Below are 13,655 nucleotides of genomic sequence, written 5' to 3'. Positions count from 1 at the left end.
CGTGTGGAAATGATTATTCTCAAAGACCTGTTTATTGCTGATTCCACAGTTCTGTCTTCAGCCAGTTCTGGAAAAGAAAGGTCCCAGGACACCCCGACCCGCCCCCCCCCCCAGCCCCCCAGCATGGCTGTTTGTATGGGGCTAAGGAAGAAAACATGCCACAGATGAATATAGTATTTCAGGCATGGGACAGAAGTTCATGGATTAGTGAAGTTACATCTAATGCACAACTGAATTTACAAAAGGGAGTCAATGCTTAAATAGACATAGATTCTCAAGTAAAACTATAGATTAAAAATCAGGAATGGGCAACTTTGTGCTTGAAAATGTCTTCCGTTGCCCCTTGAAGCACAGGACATGTTATTTTATGTATACAATCCTATAGAGCAATTTTCTAGCACACCGGAATTAGAGAACATAAAGGAGAGAATACAAAAAAGGACTTCATGCAGATGGTTTTATATTCAAAACAATCTACCCTAAAAATAATCAAATTTCTGGTTCTTCATGGGAGGATTATTAGACAGCGTCAGATTTTTCCTTCTGGACTTGAATACCTTCATTGCTGTTTGATTTTGTGAGGATTGGATGAGATCATTGAAGGAAGCTCTGTGTTAGAGGAGAGGGAGGTCTCTAAAGAAATGGCAGTTCATTTAACAGATTTAACCTACCTATTTGAATCAACACTTATGAAGTGGTTACGATTTTCCAGAAATTATTTTAAGTGCTTTAAAAGTGCCCAGGCACTTCTGGCTCTGAAGGCCACGGGCTTAAACACTACAACATGCTGCCTTTTTAATTTTCCATGTACAGCGTTTCTGCCTTAGGCGATTTTGGAGAGCGGCAGACCGAAGTCAAAAGAGGCTGGATATGGATATCAGGTGTGGGCTCGGAGGAGCAGTGCTGTGCGTGTGCCTCTCATCTTGAAGGGCAGGTAAGACACGTGGAGGAAACCTCTGCAGCCTTTTCTTTTCCGGAAGCTCTATGCTTTCTTATTTTCCCAGGGGCAAAAAAAAACAAACCCAACGTATTGTATTGTTGCAAAAGGAAAGGCTGGAGTTGAGCCTTCATGGTTACAGATGAGAAAGGTCTGTCACTTGTCAGAAAGAGAGAGGGCAATTCGTGCGCTTGGAGCCCAAGGAAAGCACTGCAGATTCCGATGACAGATGACTGTCCTCACAGCTCTGAAGGCATGATCTAGGGCTCAATCCTAATGCCTGCCAAACTCAAAGAAGTGAAAGAAAAATGTGACGGGAGAGATGATTTAGATTGCCCCTGGGAGGGAAAGAATGTGGTGTACCCAGGATGTGCCTGGTGAGATAAGGCCCCCACTAGCATAGTGCGGGCCTGGTCTTTGCTTGCTTTCCCCAGCCCATGGGAACTGTTAGAGAAAAAGGTGGCATGGGAAAGGTATTTCTGTGAAGTCTGTTTTTAGTCAAGGAAATGCGAATCTTATGGGGGTTGGGAAATAGTCAGCTAATTTTGCCCCACCATTGTAAATGCTAACGGAGTGGTATCTGGTAGTTGTCTTAAGTGATGCAGTGTGTTATTGGTAAGGTGGTCTCTGTCTTCCGAATACAACCGTCCCATGGATCCTTTGGGGTCCTTCATTCTCATCTCCTGGGCTGGTCTCAGGAAGAAAACAAACCTGACCATAACGTGTCTCCGAGGCCGTGGTCCCTGATGCGCACAGCCTTGTATGTGCCGTATGCATCATTGGCTCTGCCTTTGTTGGCCCAGTGATGGACCCTGGAGGCGTGGGGGTCTGAGTTTGAAATCTGCCTCTCACCACATACCAGCTGGGTGGACTGCAACAAAGTAACATCTTGGGGCTCCCTTGTCTCATTCATAAAATCAATCACAATGTATCTTTCTCAGGGGCTCTCTGAGGATAAGTTATCTATCTGTCTAACAAAATAACTCACAACTTAGTGACTTAAAATAATAAACATTGATCAATGCCCATACTTCTGTGGTTCAGGGAACCTGAGAGCTGCTTTGCTGAGGGCTTGCGGCTCAGGCAGTTGCAGTCAGGATGTTGGCCAAGGTTGTGGTCATCCGAAGGCTTGCCTGGGGCTGGAGGACCTGTTTCTTGGTTGGCTCGCTTACTTGGCAAGATAGTGTTCTCTTTTGGTAGAAGGCCTCAGTGCCTAACAACAGGGGCCTCCTTATGAGATTCCTGGATTGTCCTCACAAAAAGGCAGCAGTCTTCCCCCAGAGAGAGTGATCCGAGGGAGAACAGGGGAAAGCCACAATTTCTTCTGTGACTTTTCTCAAAAATAAGACATTATCACTTCCACTTATTCGCCTGGCTAGAGGTGAGACATTGAGCTATCACCAAAGGGAGCGGAATGAGGTGCTGTTTTTTGAAGGGAGTGTCAAAGAATTTGTGGACATTTAAAATCACAGCAAGAAGTAACATCAGTAAAATTCTTGGAATAAAATGAATGCAACTGGTATTTGAAGGCTTAAATAGTATCTTGTTCCATCCTGTGTCTCCAGTATGGAGCACAGTGCTTGGCATAGAGCAGGCATCTTAAAGGAGTTAACATTAATTAAAGAACGAGCTAAATTTGCTGTTTGCCTATGTCAGGTGTTGAGCTCAGCCTTTTCGGTAGAATGGCTCATTTCATGTTCATAAATGAATACTGTTCTATCATCATTTCAATTATAGAGATAAAAAGATGAAGTATGTACAGAGAAGTTAAGCAAATTGTTGGACATTAACATACAAAGGGGCTAAATAGAGCCAAGAATTGGTCTCCAATAGTCAACTCTAGGATGTAGCTTTTAACCACCAAATTATGAGTCTTCCCACAAATCAAGCACTCTAAAGTGACTCAGGGGACATACTCCTGCCTCTGAATCTTATTTGTCCTGGAATATTTCAAGGGTGAAAGCTAGTGGTCCTTGAATTGTGAAGTCTGTATCTTGAGGCCCTTCTTTAGATCTAGAAGGCTCTAAAAATCCCTAGCCAAAACTTCGCTATCTGAAGGGCAGGTATTTCTCCCCCACACTCCCACTCCTCCTTTCTCCAGTATTTGATACACACGCCCACAGCTCTCTACTTTCTTCTATTCTGCACTTCAGGTTTCTTCTTGAAACTTTGAGATTTGAAGTCCCTAAGTGCAAATGCAAGTTTGAAATATCACCGAACTGGGTGGTCTTCCGGTCATTTCCTGCTCTAAAGTTTGAGGCTTCTGTGAGTCCTTCTCCCCGCTTCCTCATCCTTGTAGCGATTAGTGACCAAGGCCAGTCAGTTCATCCTTAACAGTTACTCTCTTGACTACCCTCATCCACTGTCCTCCTTCCACAGCTGATAAGGTCTGGGATGGAAACGTTGTGGCAGCATCCCAGCAACTGCAGTCATTCTTACCTCCAAATTTCCTTGTGTCCTGTGATCACATGCATCTCCAGGAATATCCTCCTGGACAAGGCTGCCCCTCAATTGGCAGCATAGTGTCCTTACATGGAGGAGCACAGCCATTAGTACATAGCAATAGATAGTTTGGGAAGAATCCAGTCTTAAAAGAAGTTCAGTGGTTTCCTTAACTAATAGAATTGGCTGAAGACTTCGATATGCAGATGTACAATGTGAATCCATGTTCCTGAGGTTTTTGTCTCTCTGGCTTGTTGTGGGAACGCATGGGTTTCAGGTCAAGAAACCCTTTTGGGTTGTCCATGTGAAAGCTGCTTCTTATCACCGTGCCTCTTCCCTGACATGTCTCCCTTTTAACACATGAAAGTACTAAAAGCAATTTCTCAATAGGCTTTTGCTCTATTTCTCCTTTCCTATGCTACTCTGCAACTCTCACCCTCCTCTGTTCAGTCACCTCTTTAGAATATCAAGATGTGTGTGTGTGTGTGTGTGTGTGTGAACTGAGCCACTTAGGATTTTCATGACATAGAAACCACTGTGTATGGTACTAGTATAACATAATTGTGAATACAGGCCATTATACATTTGTCCAGATCCACAGCATGTCCAACACCACGAGTGAACCCTAAGGTAAATTATGGATTTTGGGTGATAATGATGTATCAATGTAGATTCATCAATTACAAAAAAATGTACAACTCTTATAGGAGAGGCAACACATGTGAGGGGCAATGGGTACATGAGAATTCTCTGTACTTTCTGCTCAATTTTGCTATAAGTCTAAAACTTCTCTAAAATAAATAAAGTCTATTTCAAAAGAAAAAAAATTAAGTCCAAGTACTAAATATACCTTAGGGTCCAAAAGTGTGTGTGTGTGTGTGTGTGTGTGTGTGTTGACTAAGAAGTCAACCCTTCACTATATGGGGGTTGAGCACACCTACAGTTTCTAATCTGACATCCCTATCCCTGGTGTAGCCCCTTTATCCCAGCAAGACTTGACTTCTAGACTCCTCTACTGAAATTCCATTCTTGTTTTAGAAAACCCCAACTCCTACCCATTGGGTTCTTCCAAGACCCAGTGTGATTCCCCTTGTGAAGATGTTCCCTCAAGAGCAAGTCTCTGGGTCCGTAAGAGGATCCTATGGTTTCTATTTGGACAGTTGATGATTTCTTCTGATTAACCAAAGAGCTGCAGAATGGTACAGGGGAGAGAGGAGTCTTAGTGCTCCAAATCTTATAGCATCATTGAGGTGGGCATGCATCCCCCCTCCCCCTGCCCTCCAGGTGCAGTCTCTCCGCTGGTTTTCCAAAAGGTACAGCTTTTCAAAAGTCTGATTAGACCTGTCAGAGCAGCACATAGCTTGCCCTAGAGTTATTTTAACTCACAGGGTGAACACAGACCCTCTCAACTTTAATGAAAAGCAAAATATTTTCTAACTGCTTTGTAACTTGCAATATAACTTTTTCTTCCTTTGAAAACAGCACATTTCATTATTATGCAGAGTAATATTACACTCATTGCATGCTTTTAGTTTTTATCACTTTGATGCTAATGGGTCAAGAAAGGAGCCATATGCCTCCAGAAAACTGTTCCCTTAGTCATAACAGGAGAACAATTGAAGAACCATTTAAGCAAGTACATAGTCAGGCCCTGTGCTGGGCACTAGGAGTGATAACGTACATAATACAAGTTTCCTGCTCTGAGAGTTGGCCTTAAAAGGTATTTATCCATTCATTTGTTCATACAGCAAGTACATTCTGAGCACCTACTATGTGCCCGGTACTAACTAGCCTGCAGGGTGGGGCGTGCTTTCCTGGATGCCCCGTAAGACTGAGACTTGTCAACTATGTGCAGGAGGTTCATTGGGGAGTTTTCTTGGGAGATACACCTGAAAGAAGGTGAGGATGGCAGGAATGAGCAGGGAGAGAAGCAGATACTCAGTGTGGTTGCATCTGAGGCCTAGTCAGACCTACAGGGAACTTGGGAGCTGAGATAACCCTTTAGAGCAGTGGTTCTCAACCTGTGGGTCGCAACCCTTTCACAGGGGTCACCTAAGACCACATATTGTTTCTGTGATTAATCACTGTGATTTAGTTATGGTTGGGGGTCACCGCAACATGAGGAACTGTATTAAGGGGCCGCGGCATTAGGAAGGTTGAGAACCACTGCTTTAGAGGTATCTCAGAGAGGCAAGGCAGCTAGACCTTTGAATGCTTGTGTCACTAGCTATTTGGTGGCCCAGAGTCCCCGAGAAGGGCTTTAACTATGGGGAAGATAGGTTTGTTGTGTGTTTTTTTGTTTGTCTGTTTGCTTGTTTTGTAGACTAGGGCACTGCCCAGCCAGAGACATGACTTTGAGCCATCAGCAGTCAGTATCCCCAGGAGTTAGGAAGTGGGGAGAACTTTGTGGAGAACACAACATCCACTATGGGAATGTAGCAGGAACAAGGCTGTATTCATGCCCTCAGGGAGTTGGTCGGGTGGTAGATGAGCCATAGCAGCAAAGAGGTAAGTACAGGAGGGTGGTATACGCTGTGAAAACACAGAGCAAGAGCATCCAGCCCAGTCTAGGGACGCTGTGAAGGATTCCCAAAGGAGGTGACGGCAATGCTGAGATAGGGACTAGGCAGGTGATGGCACTGGGTGTGGAAACCATTAAAGGGAAAGAGTCTGCCTGGTATAGGGGACAACATGCACAAAGGATGAGGTTGTGGGATGGGGGAGCCTGGCAGGGTTAGGGATGGCTGGAGTGGAAAGTGCACTGTGAGGCAAAGGAGGGGAGCAAGGGCGTGACCCTGAACCTGAGAGTGCAGGGAGGCCGGAGACAGAGGGCTGGATCCTGAAGATCAAGGCCATCACACTTCCCAGCAAGGACATAAACATTTTCATTTCAGGAACATTATTCTGGCTGCGTGTGGGAAAAGGAGCCAGACAAAAATGCAACACAGGGGGCCCCTGTGAGAGACCACCAAGGTGGCTAGTAGTTTCCAGAGGGAAATGATAATGACATCAAGTAAAGACATGCCAGGTGGGATGGAGAGCAAAAGATGGATCTGAGAGAGATTAAGGAGGCAAAATCCGTAAGTGCTGATTGATTGGATATGGGTCCTGCAGGGAAAAGGGGATTCAGCTTCAGATTTGTCTTTGAGCCAGAGCAGGATGGCTCTAGAGTGATTTCAGAGAGTCAGACTGAAGCAAGGGAACCAGTTAGAACCATGATCAACAATGTATTTTTGTACAGATATCCATTCAGAAGAAAAAAAAAATGTCTATGACCATAGTCATTTCATCCAAACAAAAATAATATTACAGAGTTCTATGAAAATAAAATACTCTTACTACTGAAATTACCTCTGTTAGGAGAATGTCAGGGAGAAAATTGGCCCTGCTTTTAGCCAATTAAATAGTAATACCTGGCCCAAGTTCAGACATAGTATCACAGGCAGCTTGTGATGCTTTGATTCCTATTTGTGTGGTACTTTGGGTCTCACAAAGAACATTCGAGAGCACAATCGTTTTTTATCCTTGATGCAACCCTGGAGGTAGGAATTATTGCATTTCCAATATACAGAGCAGAAACAGAGGCTCCGAGAAGTGAAATCACTTCACTTCCCCAAGTGGCCCGGTTGAGTCTAGAATGTTTATTGCATTCAGTGCGGTGGTTCCGGAGGCCGCAGTCGCTGTTTGCCAGGCATCACACGGAGATGCAATCAATATGCCCACTGCCTGCTTCCTTCAGCAACCCGGACCTTTCTCTCTGCTGGTGGTAGGACTGTCTGTCTGCTTAGAAGCAGAGAAGCTGCCATGGGCAGCTCTGACACTGCCTATTCGTCCTGAAGGAGCAGCTGTCACCTGAGCATTCTTGCTGTGTGACCAAATTCAGGCCACTTCTGGGGGCCCTGCCCTGAGCCATCCTACCAGACAAGCTTTGGCTTGGGTTTACTTGGAGAACAGGAGTGAGAGAGTTAGAAGTGGTTTCCCCTGTGCCCTGTAGGGCCCCAAACCCTTCCAACCAGGTTGAACTTGGTTTCTGGGTGATACATTGTAGCCAAATGAAGTAAATGTAGCTAAAAGACCCCCCCCCCTCAAATCAGTGGTACTGTGATCTCTAGGATCAGACAACTCTTCTCTTAACTAGAGCAGGGGTGAGGACTGGAAGAAAGGAGAGGAGAAAGAGATGAGAGGAGGAGAGGGACCCTTCTGAAACTGTCCCTTCCGGCTGTGGTTCCTGGCCACACCACGGCCTCCTTCTGGGCACGCACTTCCAGCCTCAGGTTTGCAAATTCAACGAGAAGGGAGACTGTTTTTTAATCTGGCCATTGAGAAATAAAAGAGGTGACTAAATATAATTATGGATAAGCTTGAAATAGAGTTTCTGAATATAAATACACACAAGTACAAATGCACATATTGCAGGATTATTCATTTGTCTCTTCACAAGCACTTTGTAAGTCTTTCCCCCTCCCCAGCTCCACTGAGATGTAACTGACACATAGCACTGTGTATGTGTAAGGTGTACAATGTGTGGCTTTTATACACATATTTGGCAAAATGATTACCACCATGGAGTTAGGACCCCTCTGTCATGTTACATAATTGCCATGTGTGGGTGAGCAAGAGAACTTTTAAGATTTACTCTCTTAGCCATGTTCAAGTATATAACAGAGTATTATTAACAATAGTCCCCTTGCAGTACATTAGATTCTCAGAACTTATTTGTCCTATAGCTAGAAGTTTGCACCCCATTTACTATAGCCCCCAGCTTTTTTCGGGTTTAATATACAAGTGATATGATACCATATTTGTCTGTCTTTTAGCATAATGCCCTCAAGGGCCATCCGTGTGGTCGCAAATGGCAGAATGTTCCTCTTTCTCATGGTTGAATACCATTCCATTGCGTGTACATAAACCACTTCTTTATCCCCTCATCTCTTGAGGAACACTTGCCTTGTCCCCACAGCTTCACTGTTGTGGATTCTGCTGCAGTGGACATGGGAAAAGCATCTTGTCAAAGTACCTTGTCATCTTCCTTACCACTTTCTCTTTGGAAGCCCACCCCTAACCTCTGCTGCCCTATTTACTTCCACAATTCCCTGGTATTAACTCTGAAATGACCATTACATTGAGCAGGGCACTGCCCTTAGCATGATCAATGCTGGTTGTAGTGTCACTGAAGGCCTCTAATTTCAATTTACAGATAGTAATAACATAAACAGCTACCATTTATCAAACACTTGCTATTAACCAAGCTCTGAGCTAGGTTCATTGCACACACTAACTCCGTGATGGGTTGGAAGGCAGCTATGTTACAATATAAGGATTTTGTGACTTATATAGCAACCATGTAGCCATTACCATACCTTTTCTTTTTTTACGGCCTTTATCCAATTCTTTGAATTGTTAACTCTGTACAGAACTCAAAATGCTGACTTGGCAGCATTATTTATCCTCCCCTTTGTGAAGGAGGGAGGCGGCCTCTTCTTACACTTTTCACACAAGTGCATTGAAGTGCATGGGTCTCTGGTTTGTTTTTTGCTTTGCTGCTTCTGCTCTCTCCCTAGAATCTTCTCCAAGGACATGTTTCAGGCTGAGCAATACTCCAAAGGTGGCAATTCTCAGTGATTTTCCCTTCTGTCACTTTCCTATGGGTATAAGCACATTTCAACAAAACTCTCAGATAAGATAGGCTGCAGATGACATGTGATTTCCAGCAAGCCCAGTGATACCTCTCCCACTGTGTTCTTTCAGTGTGTGCACCAAACAATAGGAATAATCTAGAGTGCACTCCAATTTGTTTAATTTAAAATTAGGTTACTAAGAATCTTATTCCACAAACACAAGTGCAGAATGTTTCACACTTGTATGTAGAAAATACTAAGGAATCCTCCAGGAAAAAAAACAAAACAAAACAACCAAAACATTGGAAATAATAAATGAGTTTAGCAAGGTGGCAGAATACAAGATCAACATACAAAAATCAATTGTAATTTTATATACTGACAATGAGAAATCTGAAAATGAAATTTAGAAAATGATTCCCTTCACACCAGCACCAAAAAATACAATACTTAGGAACAATTTTAACAAACGAAGTTCACGAATGTCCACTGAAAATTATAGAACACCGCTGACAAAAGTTAAAGATCTAAATAAATGAGAAGATGTTCCATATTATGAATTGGAAGATGTTTGTTCTCCTTAATCACTGTCAAAGTCCTGGGACCACTGTTCTGCCCTCATGAGAGAGAGGCCCACCAGCCAGAAACTGGGCCAGGGGTCGTTTCTCCACACAGATCTTTGTACTTTGTAAAGATTGAAAATTTCTAGTTAAAATTGGCTTCCAGTCAAATGTTATGGATAAAAGAACTAAATGTAACTGAATAAGGCCCCTGTATATGCTGAGTGAGCAGATATTTCGACCATCCAGGGTCAGAAGGGCTCAGGAGATACCGTTAATCAAAGGAAAAGACAAGCTACAGACTGGCTTGAGAAAAGTGTCATAAACCATATATCTTATAAAGGACTTATGTCCAGAATTTAAAACAAACAAACAAACAAACACCTCTTGCCAGGCCCTGGCTGGGTAGCACAGCTGGTTAGAGCATCATCTCAATACACCAAGGTTGTGGGTTTGATCCTTGGTCAGGGCATATACAAGAATCAACCAATGAATGCATAAATATGTGGAACAACAAATCAATGTTTCTCTCCCCCCTTCCCCTCTCTCTGTCTAAAATCAATAAACAAATTTAAAAAATTAAGCTTGGGGAAAAAAAGCTTCTCGCAACTCAATAATTAAACAAACAAATCAATTAATACATGGGCATGAGACCTGAATAGACTTTTCTCTAGAGAAGATATATGAAGGACTAATAAGTGCATGGAAAGATCTTCACCATCATTAGTTGTTAAGGCTATGCAAACTAAAACCACAGTGACGTACCACTTTCTATGCACTGGGATGGCTACACTAAAAAAGAAACAAAAACAAATGTTGAAGTTGTGAAGCAACTGGAACTCCCATATTGCTAGTAGGGATGAAAATGGAGTAATCGCCTTGGAAAACATGTGTCCAGTTTCTGAAAAAGCTGTCATATGACCCAGCAATTCCACACCGATGTATCTACTGCCCCCAAATGAAAATATGTCCACAAAAGGACTTTTAAATGAAGGTTCATAGTATTATTATAACTCAAAACCCCCAAACTAGATCCAAAGGTCCATTTACTTGTGATGTGTAAACAAAATGTGGTATACCCATCTATTGGAATATTCTTCAGTAATAAAAAGAACTGAACCTCTTGTATACACTACAACATTGATGGACCTCGAGAACATTACACTAGCACTGGCCAGGTGGCTAATTTTGTTGGAGTGTCATCCCCATACACCAAGAGGTTGCAGGTTTGATTGCTGGTTGGGGCACATAGAGGAGGCAACTAACCAATGTTTCTTTCACATCGGTCCCCCCCCCCCACCTTATATCAGTAACCAGATCCTGATATGAGGATTAAAATAAAAGAAGACCATTATTCTAAATGAAGGAATTCAGAAACAAAAGATTACATATTGGGTAATTCTCTCTCTCTGCAACATCCAGAGGAGACCAGTCGATGGAAACATAAGCAGCTTAATTGTTGCCAAGGCCTGGACTGGGAGCAAGAATCAACTGTAAAAAGGCAGGGGGGTTGGGGGTGGGGGACAGGCTGGGGGGAATTGGGCGATAAAAATGTGGACTGTGGTGATGTTTTCACATCCACATAAATTTGCAGAAATAATCAATGGGTGAATCCTATGAATTTTATACCTCAATAAAGCTATTAACTAAAAATAACCCACACAGACTGGAGAGTGGGAGGTACAGATAAAACAAATTTGGCAATACATTGATAATTCTTGAGGCTGGATGATGGGTAATGAAAGCTCATTATTCTTTTCCTTTTAACCTTTTGTGTGTATTTGAAATTCTCATAACAAAGAATTAAAAGGAAATGATAAAAAAAAAAGAAAGAAAAAGGAATACCACAAAATTCAATGAAACCTGACTCACAGTCTCTGTCTCAAGGCTGGAGGAAAATTCAGTTTGTCATTATAGGGACCCCTCGTTAGGGTCACTCAACAATCTGGGAGGCTCCTGTGGTACTTCCAAATGTCTTAATCCGGCAGGGTCATGGTGACATGACCAAGAGCTGGCAGGAATGATCTTCAGAAAGATGACAGCGATGCTGCATTTATGCCAAGGCTGAAGCGGGAATCTTTTCTGAGGTCTGAGGCACCCAAGTACAAGGTCAGCCTCCCCAGGTCCCCAGACACAGGGTCCCGGCCGCCTTCCCCTCTGAGTCTTGGTCCATTCATTCCCAAGGAGGGTGTGACCCACTTCTCTTCTCAGTCGGGAAGGTAACTTCTCCAGGATCGTCCCAGCTCTCTTATCTTAGTTTCCTCCTTAGGTTTAGGCTTTCACAATGGTTAGGCAAAGAGTCCATCTTGCAGACACCTATTTAGGTTGTACTAAGGAGCCTGAGGTAGGACTGAGGTATAGATTCAAAACATAGTTTTTGATGTGTGCGCGCGCGCATGTGTATGTGTAGAATACAGAGAATAATACACAGGTAATTTTCATCTTTTCAAATTTGTCTTCAGCATTCACTCATTTAATCATTCATAAAACATCTGCTGAGCCCTCCGAGGAGCCCCAGGCACTATCTGCGGCAGAGGAAATAATACAATATGGAACAAAGCCTGCAAAGTCTCTGCTTTCATGCGGCTTAGACTTGAGGGCTTATGTTTTCAAATTGTAACGTGCATCAGCATCACATGGAGATGTTGTCAAAACATAGGTTCTGACGCCACAGGGGTGGATGCTGCTGGAGATCTGCATTTGGAGTGGCTTCCCAGTGGGTGGCGATGCTGCTGGCACCCACTGCGCTGAGTTGCAGGGGTCTAGCGTGGACGGTGGGAAACCTTGGAAAACACAGAAGTGAATCATTCACAGGTTTCTGTACTAAATTATTTGCAGTATGTTCTTGTCTATGTGAAGGTGTGGTCATTGACACGCTCTCCCCTGAGGAACCCCACACTTGTCACTTGTCCCTCTCTTGTCAGGAAGACCGACACAACCAAACAGCCTGCGTGAATCATGCCCTGTAACATCTGCCCCGTCTGTTCACACGCACGGTGGCTTCTCTGATTAATTCACAGGTTGGGGCTTGTGCATCAGCCTCCCCCGAGGGATCGGGTCCGTTCACTTCAGAGGCTCTTCTGGCAGGTATCCAAGGTGTGTCTGGATCTTTGGAGCTGAACTGCAGCCTTTTCTGGTCTTGTATTTTAACTCTTTCCTGCTTACCCCTTCTAGGTTGTAGTGGTAATGGAGAGAGAATTAGGGGGAAAGCACCCTCGTGTTTTCTATATGCCTTGCTTCCCATGGAAAGCAGTCTCTGTGCCTTTGTGTGACGGTTGACCAAAGTGGGTTCATTCTGTGTGGGCCCCGTGGCTGTGGTTCGAAATAGCACACTCTTCTAAACAGGCAGGTTGCTCAGCATTTGTGCAGCCTCCTCTGGAGACGCTGTAAGTGGTGCAAGCTTCCAGGAGCTCTGTTCTTCCTGGGAGTCCATGCGGATGAAACCACAGGAGAGGCAGACAGAGCCACCTGTAAAAGCAAGGGCCTCACGGCGTCCTGGTACTAGTAAGCACTTAAGGAAGGCATCCTGAATACTTAGGCTGGTTTCCTGTTGCTGCTGTCACACATTAGTTCAAATGTAAACAACTTTAAATAACACAGATGTAATCTCTCACAGTTCTGGAGATCAGAAGTCTGAAATCAGTTTTGCTGGGCTAATGTCCAGGTGTCAGGGTTGGTTTGTTCTGGGGTCTTTGAGGGGATCCTTGTTCCTTGGCCCTTTTCAGCGCTATTGGCCACCAATGTCCCTGGGCTTCTGAACTCCTTCCTCCATCCCAAAGAGCATCATCACTTCAGCCTCTGCTTCTGGGATCACACTGCTTTCTCCTCTGACTCTGACTCCTCCTGTGTCCCTCTTAAAGGACTGTTGGGATTACATCAGGGCCCTGTAGGTAATCCAGGATAACATCCTCATTTTTAAATCCTGATCTCTTAAAATTAATTTCCTTAACTAACACAGAATAGTATTGATTGTCAACTCTGATTTAAAAATAAAATTTTGAAAAAAGGATCCTTAACTTAATCACATCTGCAAAGTTCATTTTGCCATATAAAGTAATAGTTACAGGTTCCAGGGATCGGGGTGTGAACAGTTCGGGT

The sequence above is a fragment of the Furipterus horrens genome, unplaced genomic scaffold (genome assembly GCF_987537825.1).
Source record: "Furipterus horrens unplaced genomic scaffold, mFurHor1.1.pri manual_scaffold_7, whole genome shotgun sequence".
Classification (NCBI taxonomy): Eukaryota; Metazoa; Chordata; class Mammalia; order Chiroptera; family Furipteridae; genus Furipterus; species Furipterus horrens.
Note: the sequence above shows the minus strand (reverse complement) of the source record.